Genomic DNA, 16,936 nt, shown 5'->3' with positions numbered 1-16,936 from the left:
ATAAACATAAGAAGATGGAAAGGTACGAATGGGCTGTGTTGTCAAGACGCAGTGAGTTCTCCATCATTGGAGGTCTGCAGGCAGAATAACCTGTCTAGGGAGGCAAAGAGAAGATTCTTGATCAGATGCAAATTAGAGGAGGCAGCCTGTAAGGAAACCGCCAGCTCTGAGATTCTCCGAGTGTTTCCTTCCCATCCTCCTTGAAGGCAAGGAGTATCTTTTGCCTCTTTTTGCATCCCCAGTGCTTAGTACAGTGTAGCACACAGTAGGTGCTTAATAAATGGCTATTGATTGACTGACTGTCCACCCAATGTCTCCCTTCCTCTAATACAGACTATTACCCTTAGTCATCACTAGTACAGCTATGGAGAGCAATACCAGAGTGGTGCCTTTCCAATATGGCAGTAACCAGCTTCTCATAGATATTCACCCTCAAAGACTACAACTGGGCTTGGGCATTGCCCCAGTCAGAGACCCCTGGACCCCAGCTGGAAGCTCTGTGCCTCTACCCCTTTGATTACACTGCATATGTCCTATAATTGTCCCTGGTACAAATTTCCTGAAGAAATACCTGCTAGCCTCCGGGTTCCAGCAGGGCTTACTGAATTTCACTGATTCCTCCCTGGCAATGAAAATGAGATAGTATTCTTTCTCCAGGCCATAACATAAATGAGAAGTTTGTGAAGGGTGGGGTGGGGGGAGGAGAGAGGAGGACAAAAGTTTTATACCTCTCTCTTTCTCTCTCTCTCTGTCCCACTTTCTCAGTCTCACTTCTCTCTCTCTCTGTCTCACTTTCTCAGTCTCACTCTTATTTTTTTTACTTTGTAAAACTGAGGCAAAGTCATAAAGGGAAAAGGAACAGCAGCCTATTGGTTTGAAACTGTTCTGTATGCTAATGTAATGATGTGGGAGAGCAGAGAAACCCTAAGGACACCCATCTCTTTATCACCTTATAGGGCATGACCAGCATCGAAGAACATAATTGAGGCACAGGTTATTAAAATGCAGCAAGAGATAACAGGCCATAATTGAACCCCCTAATGGCACAAGCAGTAACAGTTCAGCAACAAGGAAGAGGGTTGAGAATTTGCACAGAATGTCAGTGTGGGAGATGCATGATCCTGGAACAGTTGCTGGCTTTGGCCAACCAATAAATGTTAACTGAGCCCTGGCCATCCCTACACTGGGCGCAGTGAGGGATGCAAAGAAGTCGAAGAGATAGGGGGTAGAGCTCTAAACATCATCCATACCAATCCCCACATTTTTGCAGAGGAAACAGACTCAGACAAGGAAAGTGACTCGTCTGAGGCCACACAGTGGCAGAGAAGGAACTCCAAGGGAGATGCTGGCTTCTAAAATAAGGGGGTTTCTCCTTATACCGTGCTACCCTCTATCATCTTTGTCCTCAAGAGTGTTCACAGCCTAGTTGGGGAGAAAGGATTTGCACTCAGCAATAGATAATACAAAACACCATCAAATTCGGTGCTCTTTCCCAGTCCAGACTCTAAAATGCTACAGAAATTGATAAAAGAGAGAGATCAAGAGAGATGGAGACTGGAGCAGTCTCCTTTTCTCCTTTGACAAAAGCTAGTTATCAAGAAAGAATTTTATAAATTCATTCATACTAATGTGTAAATGACTGAAGAGTCTTAAAATGTAATTTTCCCAGTGAGTATTTCTCTTTTTACAGGAGACAAAGGCTCAAGCCAAGAGAAAAATTCCCTAACAGTAGAATTTCTTAAATCATTGAGCAGGTAGGGAAGGGATTTGGAGTTAGGGGAGGGGATTTTTCAGTGTCCCTGAAAATATTCCACGTAGAATAATTAGACCAACCTGGCCTATAGAATTCAGGTGGTGCATAGCATACAAACAATCTAGAGAAATAAGTCCTACAATCAGATATTTTTGGTCTGAATTGTCCAGACAATGACAGCTGATACAAATTTCACCAAAAAAAGGCTGACCTCACTTCCTCAGCTAAACTCACAGATCTTAGAACCTTTAGCAACCTTTAGGCTCTTAAAACTTACCACCTATAGACCCTAAAACAGACCTACAAATCAAGTATTGATAAAGAGATGGAAACAGAGATGCTAACTGGCCTGTGAAGGGCAACCCAGTAGAATTTTGAGACAAAGAATATAGAGGATAAGGGACCTAGCCAATGTGTGTGATGAAGGACTTGGTTCACAGCCAAACAGAGGATTTCATATTTGTCTTAAAAGCCAGAGGGCAGGCCAGGGCAGGGAAGATCAGCTCTGTCCTTATGACCATGGTGTAATGATTGCTTTCCAACTGCCTGTAAGGATATCTTCCTGGCATTCATTCATTGCATGAGCTATATCTACATCCTGTTCTCCTCTTATTTTGGGTATTTACTCTAATTTCAGAAGATTATTAGGCTACAAAAGAAGTGGGAGTTTTAAAGAGATGCTATCAACTTATATTTCAGAATAATTTAAATATACAAATATGCACAACTTGAGGGTCTCCTGTACCCGATATCCACCTCCTTTGCAAATTTATAATGAGCAACTTTTACGTCTGAGACAAGTGATATCAGAAACAAACCTTCAAAAACAATTATTCGAAATAGGAAGCTACCAGTGGCATCCTTCCTCCCCTACCTTCCTCCCAATTGTCTCACAGTATCCTAGGGTATCCCCCTACCCCATGGGGGTAAACTCTCTTCTCCCCCCAAAAAATAATTATTTTTGTTAACCAAGTACTAAGTTTAGTTCTGTCTAAGATGCTGAAGGATAACAAGGGCTGTCAAAGCCCTCTAAATTTTAATACCCTGGGACAAAGCCCTGACCTCTTCTCCCTAGTTCTAACCCTGCTCCTTTGCCTTACAGAGTCATTGTGCTATAGGTATAGCTCCCTCCCACCCTCCCCCGGCCAAAATTACCTTCCATTTCCCATTGTATATATCTTTTAAGTGCACACTTGTTTGCACATTGTCTTTGCCATTAAAATGTGAGTTCCTTGAGAACAGAAACCTAGTTGCATATATTAAACACTTAATAAATGCTTGTTGAGTGACTGGCTTCTAGTCTTAGAGAGTTGCCTGAAGCCACTAAAGGGTTAAGTGACTTGCCTGAACCTAACCAAAACTCTGGCAGAGTCAGAAACCCAAATCTTCCTGACTCCCAGTCCAGCCCTCTACATACCAAGCCAGCCTACTTCTCCTTGTTAAGACTTCAAACAACAGCCTTAGAGTCATAAGATAATTGATTTGGAGATCAAAGGGCCCTTAGGGTCATCAAGTTCAACCTTCCCAAAGCAAGGCCCAAAGTGATTGTCCACAGCAACACATATACTGTATGTGATGAAGGACTGGAATCCAGGTCTCTTGATTCTAGGTCCCGTGCTTTGTGCACCCCACCAGGCTACCTCTCAGCTCTCCCTGGCAGAAAGCCTTAATGATAAGACACGTCACCACAAAGCAGCCCCTTGCAGCCTGGCTCCAGGCAGGATGCTGAAATGAGTAGTTGGTCTCCAATGCCCTTCCCTTGCCTTTGCAATAGGTTCTTCTTCCTTCCTGACACCCAACTTGGGTGCCACAGTACCATCATTCTTCCGAATCTCTTTTTTCCATAATGAATACACATTACTTATTGATCAGAGAGGTCAAGGCTACATACAAGTGCAATTTGTGGGGGAGGAGGGGGTTTGGGGGACAAAGGGCAAGGAGCCTTTGGCACTGTCCAACAGAGCTAGACACTGGGAAAAATCATCTAAAGCATTAGGCACAAGACAGAGCTTATATAGATTTAGAAAAGGCAAAGCAGCATAATAATGAGGAGTTCCTTTCACCCACAAAAGGCTACCATACTAAATGCCATGACTTTCAACATAAGGAGCAACATTTTATTTGGCCTCATTGGCAGGGCTATAAATTTCAAAGGACGTTCTCTTTTAAAAGGTGTCAGTTAAAAATTAAAATCTCGAAGGAACTTAATGCCATGCAGATCACTGGGCTCATTCTCATCCAGTATCTGCCAAACATTCAGTGCCAATAAAATGTAATGGCTTTAATATTCCTTCAGAATTAACACAGAATAAAACAACCACATTAAAGTAACATTACAACCTGGGAACTCTCAGAAAAGCCAAGAAATCTGCCTGGAGGCTGTGTGGAAGTCCTGGGTGAGAGAAGGTGGGACAAGTTAAGGGTGACTGTCTAAGGCCCTGGGTCCAGGAGGACTGCTCCAGAGGCTACTTAGAGGGTTATTTTCCCATTTTTAAAGTTAGACCTTAATTTTCCAAATATCACAAAAATGGGTCATAGCATCTACGACTGGTTCTGTGGTGGCCTATTTAGGAAGAATTCATCTAAAGTTTCCCAGAATATAAGCATGGGGCGAAACAACTCCTTCCTGAGCTGTTACATTATCCTGGGTCAGTTGTTATAAAAAAATCTATAAACAGCACTCATTGCATCACTGCCAGACTGCAGCCCTGAGAGTTTGGCTACTAGACATGAACAAGGACTCCAGCCATTTGATAAAGCAACCTCTGTAGGCTCCACCATGGAGTTACATGGTTATAAACTATTAGCTAGAAGAGATTTTAGAGGTCATCTAGTCCAATCCCCTTATTTTACAGAGAAGGAAACAGAGATTGAGGGATTTGTGCAAGGCCATACAAGCAAATGAGTGGCAGAGTCAGAGTTGGAACCAGTCAGTCAGCCAACACGTATTTATTAAATGCCTTCTATGAGCTAAGTGCTGAGGATACAAAAAGAAGCAGAAGACAATCATTGCCCTCCAGTAGCTCACAATCTAATGGCATCAGGTTCTAGGGCTCCAGATTGAGCATTTATTCTACTGGACCACACAGTTCCAAGGCAGATCAGATTGGGCATTAGACTTAGTATCAGAAAGACCCAGATGCAGATACCAGCTATGTGACCCGGGCAAGTCATCTTACCTTTTGAGATCTCAATTTCCTCATCTGTAAAATGAAGGGGTCAGACTGAGGGGCCTCTAAAGTACCTTCTAGCTCTATACCTATGACACCATACCCCCTTTCATGGAATTTTTTCTTGATTGCTAGAACCTCACCAATGCCTAAAAAGTCAAACCCAACTCATCCTGAAGCTGAGAGGCCCTGGGTTTAAGGAGAATGGAGAGTAGGTTAAAATAAGAAAGAAGGCTCCACATTCCAAAGCCCCTGGAAAAAGAGCTGGTGATGGAATTGCTGACGGACCCTTAACTCTCCTGGTGCTAGCAGGCACCATTGGACTATAGGAATAAAACTAAATTACATCACTTGTCATCATTAAGAAAAATTTTCATCTCAGTTCTTCATTTGAAAAGCACTATAGTTAATGAATGAGTACTGAGCCATGACACGTAAATGGCTAAAATATAGGAATTATACTGAGGTCAACTAAAGTATTTTTTAAACCATGAAATTAAGGGGCCCATTCACTCTGGTCGAGGATGCCACTCCTGGCTGTTAAGATTCCCATGCAACACTGCCTTTGTGTGTAAGGGAATGGTATGTGTTTCTATATTAGAGAGACTAAGGTTCCATGCAAATCATGCTTGGAGCACATGGCCAGCCTCGTGTGACAGAGAACATGGATTTTCCCCAACACACTTGCATGCTCTCTGTTTGTTTCTGTTGTTTGCAGCCTTGTTTGTGTCCACCCAACTGGTGCACTGGGCTGGCAAAGGAGTAAGTAGCTGGGGCGATTCATGTCTGATGGGACATCACATGGTTTTAGGCTAGCTGAGCTTTGGTGCAGTCCTTCCTCCCTCTGCTTGAAAAGGAAAGAACATTTTGCAAGGGGAGCAGACTAATGACTGGCTCCTCTCCACATTCCTTAGTCTTTACAGTCTGTCCCTGAAGCTCACGGTTCCCCCACTGCCTGGGCTAAATGGTGAATTAAAGGATTTTTTTTTTTGGCAAAAGAGATAGGGAATTGTTCCCAACAAATGTAGAATGGGAAGTAAAGGCATATTTTCCAATGAGGGAAATGGTACCCTGGGACTAAATAAATTGTTCTCCTGAGTTGAACATGAATGCTCCTTGAAAAAAGTGGAATATGTGAAAAAAGTGGAAAATGACCTGGACTGGGAGTCAAAGGACCCGAATTCTGGTTATGATTCTGGCTCTGCCATTGACCTTAAGCAAACTGAAGAGACTCTGAGAGCCCTAGTTTCTTCATCTGAAAAATGGGGGCAGTAATAGCTGCCCTGCCTTCCTCACAGCATCCTCTCGAGACTCCAACGAAATGACTAACATGAAAAGAGTGAAGCAATTGGGATCAGTGGCAACATGACTAGAATTATTTGATGGAGTCCCAGGAAGAAAACTTTGTGGGGAGAGGGATGATGTCTTTTCTATTTTTTTGGTATCCTTCTAGCTCCCAGCAGTATGCACTAATTGCTGATGGCTTTGATGATGAAAAGGAGGAGCAGAGCCATCTGGCACAGAGATCAGAGGTGGGATTTTAAGCCCTAAAGGTGCCTCTGGAGCATGTGGGACTGATTCCATCTGCAATGCCAGGAAAGGTCTCTGGGCTAGTTCTGCTGGGTCATTTGGGAAACAAATGTCTAAATGTAATATTATCATCTAAGATCACTATTCTCATGACTTTCCTACTCACAGTAGAGTTTCAAGAGAATTGGATTTGGAGTCAAAAGACCTGAATTCAAATCCTGGCTCTGACAGTTTCTGGCTGTATGACCTTGTATAAGTAACTTAACTTCTTCAATCTTCAGTTTCTTTGTCTATAAAATGAGGGGAGGGGACAGGCTTGATGACTTCTAAGGTCTCTACCAGCCCCAATTTAAAGGATTTACCTTTAAAGCACCTATAAGACAGGAGTTGAAAGGGGTAAAGGGAAGGAAGAAAAGGAAGAAGGGCAATGAATCATATCTTTAACCTCCATTTTCCTCCTTAGACAGAATATGGGAATACTTGTAGGAACTGTAATTTTCTCAGCATGCAGAGCCTCAACCATGGGGAATTCCCTATCCCATTGCAACCTATACACAACTTATGTATAGATAAGTCCTGGGCAGTTGCCAGAGACTCACAAAGGTTTCCCAGAGTCACACAGCCAATAAGCATCAGAGGCAGAATTGAAACCTACATCTTTATGATGCAAAATACAGCACTCTATCCCCTATGTCACAGTTTCTCATCCTCCAGTGGAAAAGAGGAAGTAAAAGGGACAAAGATTCTAGGGTGAGCCTAAGAGATGATATCAGGAAGAAAGGCTTTAAGGGAAAATGCGCTGATCTAACTTTCTACCCACCATTTTGCTCTAGAGCATGTGGAGTAAGAATGTCCTCCTCCTCCTTTAACAGTGTAAGCCTATTGCTACAATATGCACTCAACCAATGGGGATGACGTTCCATTCATCCCAGAGTCCACAGGTCTCTGGACCAGTCAACATTAGTGGTTATTCTCCCCAGTGGGCCATCCTCCTTAGGAATATTCAGAGAACTCTGGCAACCACGGAGTGTGAAAATTTATTACTAGACTTCAGAGATGAAAGTGTTAGTAAAAGTGAAGGCTACCAAAATTGAAACTGACGAATGTAGGCCACCCATTGCTAATTGTCACCCAGCTATTTTGCTTCCATTGGTCACGTGACCAACAGTGACATCCAAAGATGCTGATGGATTTTGACCTAGATGAGAAACCTGACGTTGAGAAAGGAGAGAGAGAGAGAGAGAGAGAGAGAGAGAGAGAGAGAGAGAGAGAGAACACTAGAGTTAGAGCCCCAATGTGAGGAAAAGAAAGAAACAAAAGGGCCCCTCTGACAGCTCAAGCTGAGGAGGAAAATTAGAAAGGAAAGTGAGTACCACCACCATATGTGCTTGTAGCTAGTTGGGACAGCTGGGAAGAAATATTGTCCAGCCCGTCTCCCTGACCGGGATTATGATACATTTCAGTATGTAGCTATCAATAACTCTGAATGATTAATGCTAATGATTTATGTAAATTTCACCATAAGCTTTATTTGTGCCTGATGTTAAACTTAAGGATGTCAAATTATTTCTTTGGAGATTGTTAGAGATTTTTTTTTTCAAAAAAGAAAGTCTAAAATATAACATCTGACATTTCATATATCATGGTTCTAGCCTTCCCAAACACTCAGTGGGAGAAGAAGGGTCACCATTCCCCCATATAATAACCTTTCATGTTTTGATAAACCCTTGGAAAGGGATTATGCTTTGTGATAATGACTGTTCTCCATACATGATCCCCAGGCTACCTTTCTGCAGGGATAAAGTCAGACAAAGCTAAAGAGAACAGGGTTTACCTAGGGGCTAGACTGAAATATTACCTTGAAATTATAAACATACACTGGAACACCCCTATAATGCTGCCTTCGTTTGCATGCTGTGGGACCCCCGATGAGTGAAACCACCCAATAACAAAGTCCCTTTTGTACTCACTAAACATCCTCTGAACAAAGGATTCAAATTAAGTATGTAACCACCTTACATAATGAATTTTTCTATATTGCAGCAAGGTACTAAGGTCTTCTTAGCTACAGGATTTGTATAAGTTCACAGAACATAATTGAACACTTGCTAAGAATGAGATCTCTCCAATTTAGATTACATAAAATTAAAAAAGCTTTTACAAAAACAAAATCAATGCAGCTAGGCTAACAAGAAAATGTGTTACCTCGAGGGAAATCTAAACATCAAATATCTCTGTCTGAAAAAAAAAGCCTGATATGCAACATATACAGGAAATTGAAGCAAATGTAAAAGACCAACAACCATTCCTAATGACAGATTGAATTCCTAATGGCAGACAGAATATGAACAGTTTTTTTAAAAAATGCAAACTATCCACAACCAAATGAAAAAAACATTTCAAATAACTAATGAGAAATGCACGTTAAATTAACAGAGTTTTCCACTCAGACCCACCAAATTGACAAAGCTTATAAAGTATAAAAATAGTTAACATTGGAGAGACCATAGGAAGACAGGCACATTCATGTATTGTTGGTGAAGCTATGAATTGTCCAACCATTCTGGAGAATTATTACAATTTATTATTGTAAGTATGCAAGAAAATTCACTAAATTGTTCACATTCTTTAACCCTGCATTATTGTTATGAGACAGAAGCCCCCAGAGAGGTAAAAAAAAAAAAAAAAACAGAGGGAAAGGGCTCATATATACCAAAATATTTATGACAACACTTTTTGTGGAGGAAAAAAATAGAAACAAAGTGACTTCCTATTATTTGAGGAATGCTTGAGCAAATTGTGGTATATAGACATAAAGGAATATTATTCCATCACAAGAAAGTAACAACATGAGGAATTCAGAGAAACTTGGAAGGAATTGTATGAATTGATGCTAAACAAAGAAAGCAAAATCAAGAAAATAATGTTCACAATGACCATAATAATGGAAAAAAAAACAATAGTAGAAGACATCAAAATTCAGATTAATGTAGTGATCAATCTTGATAACAAAGAACTAATGGTGAAGAATGTTTTCCCTTCTCTTGACAGAAAGGCAGGAGAATACAGATGTGAAATGTTATATATGATTTTGGACACTGTTGGTATACAGGTTAGTTTTGTTTAATTTTTCTCCTTGTTACAAGAGAGGGTTCTATTTTGGGGGAGGGAGAGTAGTAGAAAGTGACTGTGATGTTGTTTTTTTTTTTAAAAAAAACCAGCAATAAAACATTCAAACAAATAAATAAGCAAAAAGAAAGTAAGCTTCTTACAGAGCCAAGCAATCTCTTCAAAGTAATTCAGACAGAGTTTATAATGTTGTACATGGCCCTGGGCAATTTCTAGTCATTGTGACTATTTCCTCTTTCCTTCCTTCCTTCCTTCCTTCCTTCCTTCCCTTCCTTCCTTCATTTCTTGAACAAATATTTATTAAGCTCCTATTCTCTAAAGAGCACTACCCCCAGTGCTTAGCATAATACCTGGCACACAGTAGACACTTAATAAATGTTTATTAACTAACTGGCTAAGGGAAATACAAGGTTTAGATAAAACTAGGTACCTTCCTTCATGGATCTTTATAATCTAGAAGTGAGATAAATCTCAAATACAGACAACAATAATAGCTTATGGACTATAAGCTCTTGGAAGTCAGAGAATGAGTTGTTTTTGTTTTTTAAATCTTTATATCCCATGTTTAGTGCTGCCTTATACAGAGTAACTAGGGATTTAATAAATGTTTGCTTGCTGAATATTATGGATAAGTGCACTAGAGAGTTACTAAACAAAGTGCCCTGAGAGGTCCAGGGAAGAAGATCATTACTGACAATCAATCAATCAACAAACATTTATTAAATGCATTGTAGTAGGTCTTGGGGGGTAAAGCACAAAGAATGAAGCAATCCCTAATCATAAGAAGCTTACATTCTAATGGGGGAGGGCAAAGACAATGAGTATGTATAAAAAAAATAGCATAAATATAAACTGAATGAATGAAAATATAAACAAAGTAGTAAAATACAAAGCAGTTTTGACCAGCTTTTCCCATAGCTACCAGAAAATCAACCAAAGTGAAGTTCACCGGGACTCCCTCCTCTAGAAAATGCCTAATTGCCCACACCATTCCAGAACTCCAAAGGAAACAGGCTTCAGTGAAATTCTCCACCATCCAGCTACCTCTGTCTCAAAAGCCATGAATGGCTAATAGATGTTGTTCAGTTGTTTTTAAGTCATATCCAACTCTTCGTGAGTCCATTTGGGATTTTCTTGGCAAAGACAAAATGGAGTGGTTTGCCATTGCCTTCTTCAGTTCATTTTACAGATGAGGAAACTGAGGCAAACTAGGTTAAGTGACTTACCCAGGGTCATACAGTCAGTAACTGTCTGAGGCCAGAGTTGAACTCAGGAAGATCAGTTTTTCTTACTCCAGCCCAGGCACTTTATCCACTGTGCCACCTAGCTGCCCCGGCTAATAGATAATCCTGTCTAAGATCCCTTCCCCCAAATGCTTATCCTCTCTTCTCCTTCACCTGGCCATACCTCTGAACAAACTGACCATAGCAAGAGAGGCAAATGTACAGAGTTGTGGAGTTATCTGACTCGACCTTCTTAGGTGTAACAAGTCTCCCTGGGGACTGTGGTACTGCCAAGACCTTGCAATAAAAGAAGTGAACTGGATATATAGGGAATTAATTTGTAATCAGTGGTCAAGACAGAGAAGCCATTCCCAGAGGCTCTTGCACTATAAGCAGTTGCTCTAGTATTCGTAGCCTAAGAATAGGAAATTGAAGGGATACCCCTACAGAACAGGAATGGAAAGCAAAACACTACTTACTGGCCCAGCAAAGGGCACTGGAGCAGGGCAAGAAGGGACAAGTTATTTTCTTGACCTGTTGACCATTAGAAGTTTCCAGATTTACCATGACTTTTTAAGCCCACCTGCTATAGCCCATGGTCTCCAATCATATCTCATATGGAGTCCCTTGGAAGTCATGACATCTACTCTGCTCTGCAGCTGCTCTGCCTGGTTGCAACTCCAAGGACCAAGATACTCCTCTCAGGTTAAGCCAATTGCCTCTACTCCCATCACCATGGAGCCTTGACTGATACCACCTCTCTCAGCCTCCTCTCTCCTCTGGTTGGAGGGCTGGAGGGTGGAGTGCCAAAGTCCTCCCAACAGAAGGCAGAAACTGAACTTTTGGGCTCACTTACTCTGCATCTGCTGCTTCTCCTGGTTTTAACTCCAGGGAACAAGATGCCCCACAGTCAGCGAGTATTCCCTAGTATCTCCCACTACATTCCTGCCTCCTTTTGTGTATTGTCTCCCCCCTCCCCCATTAGATTATAAGTTCCTTGAAAGTGTAGACTATCTTTCATGTTATTAATTATATCCCTAGTACTTAGCACAGCGCCTGGCACGTAGTAGGTGCTTAATAAATATTTATTAGATTGATTGGATGACATCCCCTGGTTGTATGTCAGCCACGTAGGCTCAGAGATTTGAACCTAGAATCCATCTTAGAAGGCCAAATACTACAACCCCACATGAGGAAAGTGAGGCCCAGAGTGATTAAAGAATTTGTCCAAGGATGTACAAGTAGTAAGTAGCAGAAGGAGAATTTGAACTCTGGTCCTTCAAACCAAATCTAAGATTCTTTCCATTGTACCATGCTGACCAGTGTAGTTTTTCCCCTCAAGCTTCTCCTTATCAGAGAGCAGGTCTGGAAGGTACATAGCTACAAACCCAGGTGTCTAAGAAAAAAAAAAAAAGGTAACCCATTCTCTGACCTCAAGGCACAAAACTGCCCCCTTCTCTCTGGGAATCTATTATTTGAAGCTTAAAAGTAACAATCTCCATGTGGGTTTTTGTACCAGGGAGGAAATACTCTATCAGCTACTCCAGCTTCTTGTGATGGAACTCTACTAATGCCAATTGGATCTGGGCTCTACCGCTAGCAAGTGTCAAAACAAGCAGACCACCCCATTTATCACATAATCTACTCTTTGAACAGATAGGCACTATCAGCGATCTGGTATTGATCTGGACAGGCTACGGCTATTGTTCATCTGAGCATCCAGAATGGCAGCAGGAATTAATGAAAGAAATAGAACAATGCATACCAATCACTCAGCACGGCAACTTTCCTCCTCCTTAGTGTTTAAGTTGGGCAAAGTTTGTGCAGTTAGCCAAAAGCAAATCTTTCCTGAGACAGGCAGGCAGGCAGATAGGCAGGCAGGCAGGCAGGCCTCTCCTCACCTCCAACCAATCCCACCTGTGCTAATTGCTCTTTATCTTGGGAGCCTGATGCAAATAGGATACACTAATTACATGCAATAAATTCTTCACAGTGGCGTCTAACAGCTCTCACTGTAGTTATGCAGAGAGAGGCTTTTTCATTAAGAACTCCATTGAGTGGGTTCATTTAATCTGTCCTCCTTGAGGGTGTTTCCCCAATAGAAAACTTCTGCCAGGCTCCCAAGTACATCTCTGATGAGATGCACTGCTCTTATCCTTGTGTAAGTTGCCTATGGATGGGGGATAGGACACCAGACACAACCAAGGCAGGTGTGCTGGCATTGTAAAACTCAAATCCTCATATCTTTGACTTAACCTTTTAAAGTCACCTGTCATCTACCCTGTACCTATTTTTTATATACACATCGTCTTTCCCGTTAGAATGTAAGATACCTGAGGGCAGGTACTGTTTTTGCCTTCATTTGCATCCCTGATGGGTATCATGTTTCACATGTATTAAGTGTTTAATAAATGCTTGTTGGTTGGCTGATTAATCAGAAATGTCTTTCCTTTGTGGAGATCACTGGTCTGGGATTAGATTGGGAATTTATTTGGAAGAGGAAGAACTTTTTATAGAGAAAAGACTTTTTATACAGAAAGGATTAAGGAAAATATCTGAACTAACTGGACACTGTGGTTATGAGTCTGTAACAATAATTCAATTTAATTCAATTCAATTTATTCAAGCATTTATTCATCATCTACTATATGTCAAGCATCAGCACTAGGGATACAAAAACTAAAACAGTCCCCTATCCTAAAGGTGGCTTCTCCCCCACCAAGGTTTAACCCCTTCTCCCTCAAAGTTAAACACAGTCATACTAAACAGGTTCAGATTTCCCTTTCAACAGTGCTATTATAAAGGAGTTAATTTCAACACTGTTTTACAGGTAAAGAAAATTGGGGCCAGTGGTAAAACGACTTGTCCAAGACTATATAGTGAGTCCATGGCAGAACTGGGACTAAGGGCTAGAAAAGACCTGAGTGAGTCTATAGACCAACCCCCTGATTTTACAGTTGAAGATTAGAGCCCAGGCATCCTGACTTTGCCTTTCGTTGTATCCCCAGTACTTAGCACAGGGCCTGCACATAGTAAGCACTTAATAAATGCATATAATAATGCAATAAATGCACTTAATAAATGTCTTGACTTGATGCCACTACATCACAACTTACTGAAATTCTAATACAGTTTCACATAGCTTCCCATGCTTCTGTTCAGACAGGTACAAAGATAAAACCAAAGTTATTTGTGACCAGAACAGAATGAGGTCTGCAGCATCTGCCTGAGGGGTAATGGCAGAGATGAACCCTGAAGGCCCTGTCTAGTTTCCCTTGCAAGAGTGGGCCATTCAGTCCCATTTTATCCTGCCTTTCTTGGGTAAGCACCAAGACTAAAGAAGTTTTCATGCACCGGGGACTGAAGAGCTGAAGTTCTCTGGACTCCTCCCTCCATCTTCCACTTTGAAAAAGGGATGCCAGGAAGCCCCCTTCCCAGCACCTGCATTTCTGTGCACTTCTGTAATTTTCTCAGTGAGCTGACTTCACAGGACAGACAACCGGCCCAGAGTTCATGCTCTCTTATAGAAAAGGGAAAGTAGAGACTGGAAACCCCATTGCCGACAGGCAAACCAGCACAAAATGCCCTCAGGCAGAAATCAAGACAAGCAGAGACCACATCTTAGGGAAAATAAGGCTATTCTAGATAATCAGCCAAGCAAAAAACATAAAACATCATGGAGGTCTACTGTGTCTTGCCTACCCCCTCCTCACTAATGTTCTACCAGACCAGCCCACTTGTAGGCCTGGGTTTTTTCATGCATCCCCCTTCCATCACCTTACCAAGTTCTCCCACAGTACCTCTTGGTCCCACAATCCTTTAAAAAGAAAAAATAAAGGGCATAACCTAAACCATAATGTTCATTTTTTTGTTTTGGTTCAGATCTGTGATTTCATTGATGTAAGGGACTCTGAAAAAGGATATCCCTTCTACCAATGTAGATCAGTAACTGAGCTACAACTTGAAGAGTTAATTGCCTGGGGCATCAAGAGGTTAAGTGACTTGCCCAGGGTTACACAGCCAATATGAGCTCAGAGGTGGGTCTTGAGTCCAGGTCTTCTCAGCTGGGAAGCTCATTCTCTATCCACTCTTCAATAAATAATGTCCGTATTCTTGAGACTATACATTGTCACAGAATCATAGGCAAAGCCAAACAAATACTAAGGAGAATTCAAAAGGGAGCCTTGGGAAGAGGCAACGAAGGCCAAAGGCAGAAATGGGGGAGAAGGGCTTCTTCTAAGAAATCATATACCCTTCCTAGGACAGACACATGGAAAAGCCATGACCTCAAGGAGAAGCAGCAAAGTTGCTTGGGGGCCCAGTGAGCTCTTAGACTAGTGTCACTATCAAGATTCTGACCAGCAAGAAGAGCCTGCCATTTTTAATGGGATTGGTGATGTTAAAACATCACCTGAGTATCCCAGGGATACATGAAACAAGTGTCCTAGTGTATTTCCCAGCCAGTGTGGGGAAAGCTGTCCCTCCTGCAGAGCCAATCAGAGGGGACTTTGTCACCCATTAAATTTAGCTGCTTCTGTCACTGTTTGAAGTTCAGTTTTAAGTTAAGTTTTAAGTTCAGTAAAGTGAACTAGTCACTCTGTGCTTTCTGATTTCATCACAACGCCATCTAGCATGTGAGGTGCTCTCAATTCAGGTCTCACATGAGCTCAGCACAACGCTGTTCTTATTATTGCTTTGTTTTGGTGTCTCTCTAGTGGCAACGGTTCTCCCAAACCATAGCCTCTTTCTACTGGCCTGGTCCCTTCCCAAGTGCTTAGGATCAGGTCAGGTACCTCCCTCCTATAGGCCATCAACACCTCATAAATGACAGTGGCTATTTCCACAGTAAGAGTGGATAAAAGGCCTTTCTTAGGGTTAGAACACCCTGGGTTCAAGCCCTGTCTCTGAAACATACTGGCTCTTTGGTCACTGGGCAAATCCATTAACCTCTCAGTGCCCCCAGGCAATTCCCTAAAACTGTAAGTTACAGAGGAAGTGACCATCTGCATAGGTGATGGGAATTTCCATGCCAGGAGTCCCAAATACCCACAATACAGGTGAATTTAGTTCAATACAACTAACATTTATTGAACCTATTGTGTGCAAGGCACAATGCTGGAAAAATCAAGCTAAAAACAATTCAATTTGACAAGTATTTATTAAGTGCATTCTATATACCAGGTTCTATACTAATACTGGGAATACAAAAATTAAAGATAAAACAGTCTCTACCCTCAAGGAGGTTACATTCTATTAGGGAAAATATAACCATACATGGGAGTAAACAATTAAAGATATATAAAGAGTAACCCAAAGTAATTTCAAGAGTGAGAGAGGGCTGGTTTAAAGTTCACATGGCCTGCCCTCTGAGCCTGGACTTATACCTTGTCACACTATTGCAACTTGAAGAAACTTGACAGAACAGCACAACTTGGTGACTAGACAGCCCAGTAGAGGGTACTAGGTGGCACTAAGACTGGTCTCTTATGAGCCAGAGTGACTCTGCCAGCAGATTTCACAGTCATTTCACGGTAGGAGTATATTACTTTTAAAATAGGTTATGTTTACTACCCGCAGTCCCAATGAATCGAATGAGATGCTTGCTCTATTGATTTTCCTGGGGACTTTGCATACCAAGGTCTTGATCCTGCCCCTGCTAGGCAGATATTCATCACCATTTATCTCATAAAAATCAACTCTCTTACTCTTTGGCTTTGCGGATCAGAAGAGCTGATCTTTGTCAAAACACAAGCACTAAAGTTCTTTTACTGATGCCCCATGATGGCATGGAGGTGACCCTGAGCTCTCGAAGGCTATGGCAGTGGAGTAAAGCTCTGAAAGGTCTGGACAGTCTGAGAAGGCTTTAAAGGTGACAGCGTGTGCACACGCGCGCGTGTGTGTGTGTGTGTGTGTGTGTGTGTGTGTGTCTGCTGACTGAAGACCAGCCTCATTGAGTACAGACGAGCTCATCACCAAAAGGTTGGTCACCCAGTGATGGATTTTTTTTTTCCTTTTTCTCCATAGAAGTTCATGATACTTTCAACTAAGGTATAAAGGAGTTATGATATGTCTGTGGAGGTAATACCCACCCTAATGAAACCCCAGATGCTTGAATGATTGAAGATTAAATA

Source organism: Vombatus ursinus, unplaced genomic scaffold (genome assembly GCF_900497805.2).
Source record: "Vombatus ursinus unplaced genomic scaffold, bare-nosed wombat genome assembly UNPS02014786.1, whole genome shotgun sequence".
Lineage (NCBI taxonomy): Eukaryota > Metazoa > Chordata > Mammalia > Diprotodontia > Vombatidae > Vombatus > Vombatus ursinus.
Note: the sequence above shows the minus strand (reverse complement) of the source record.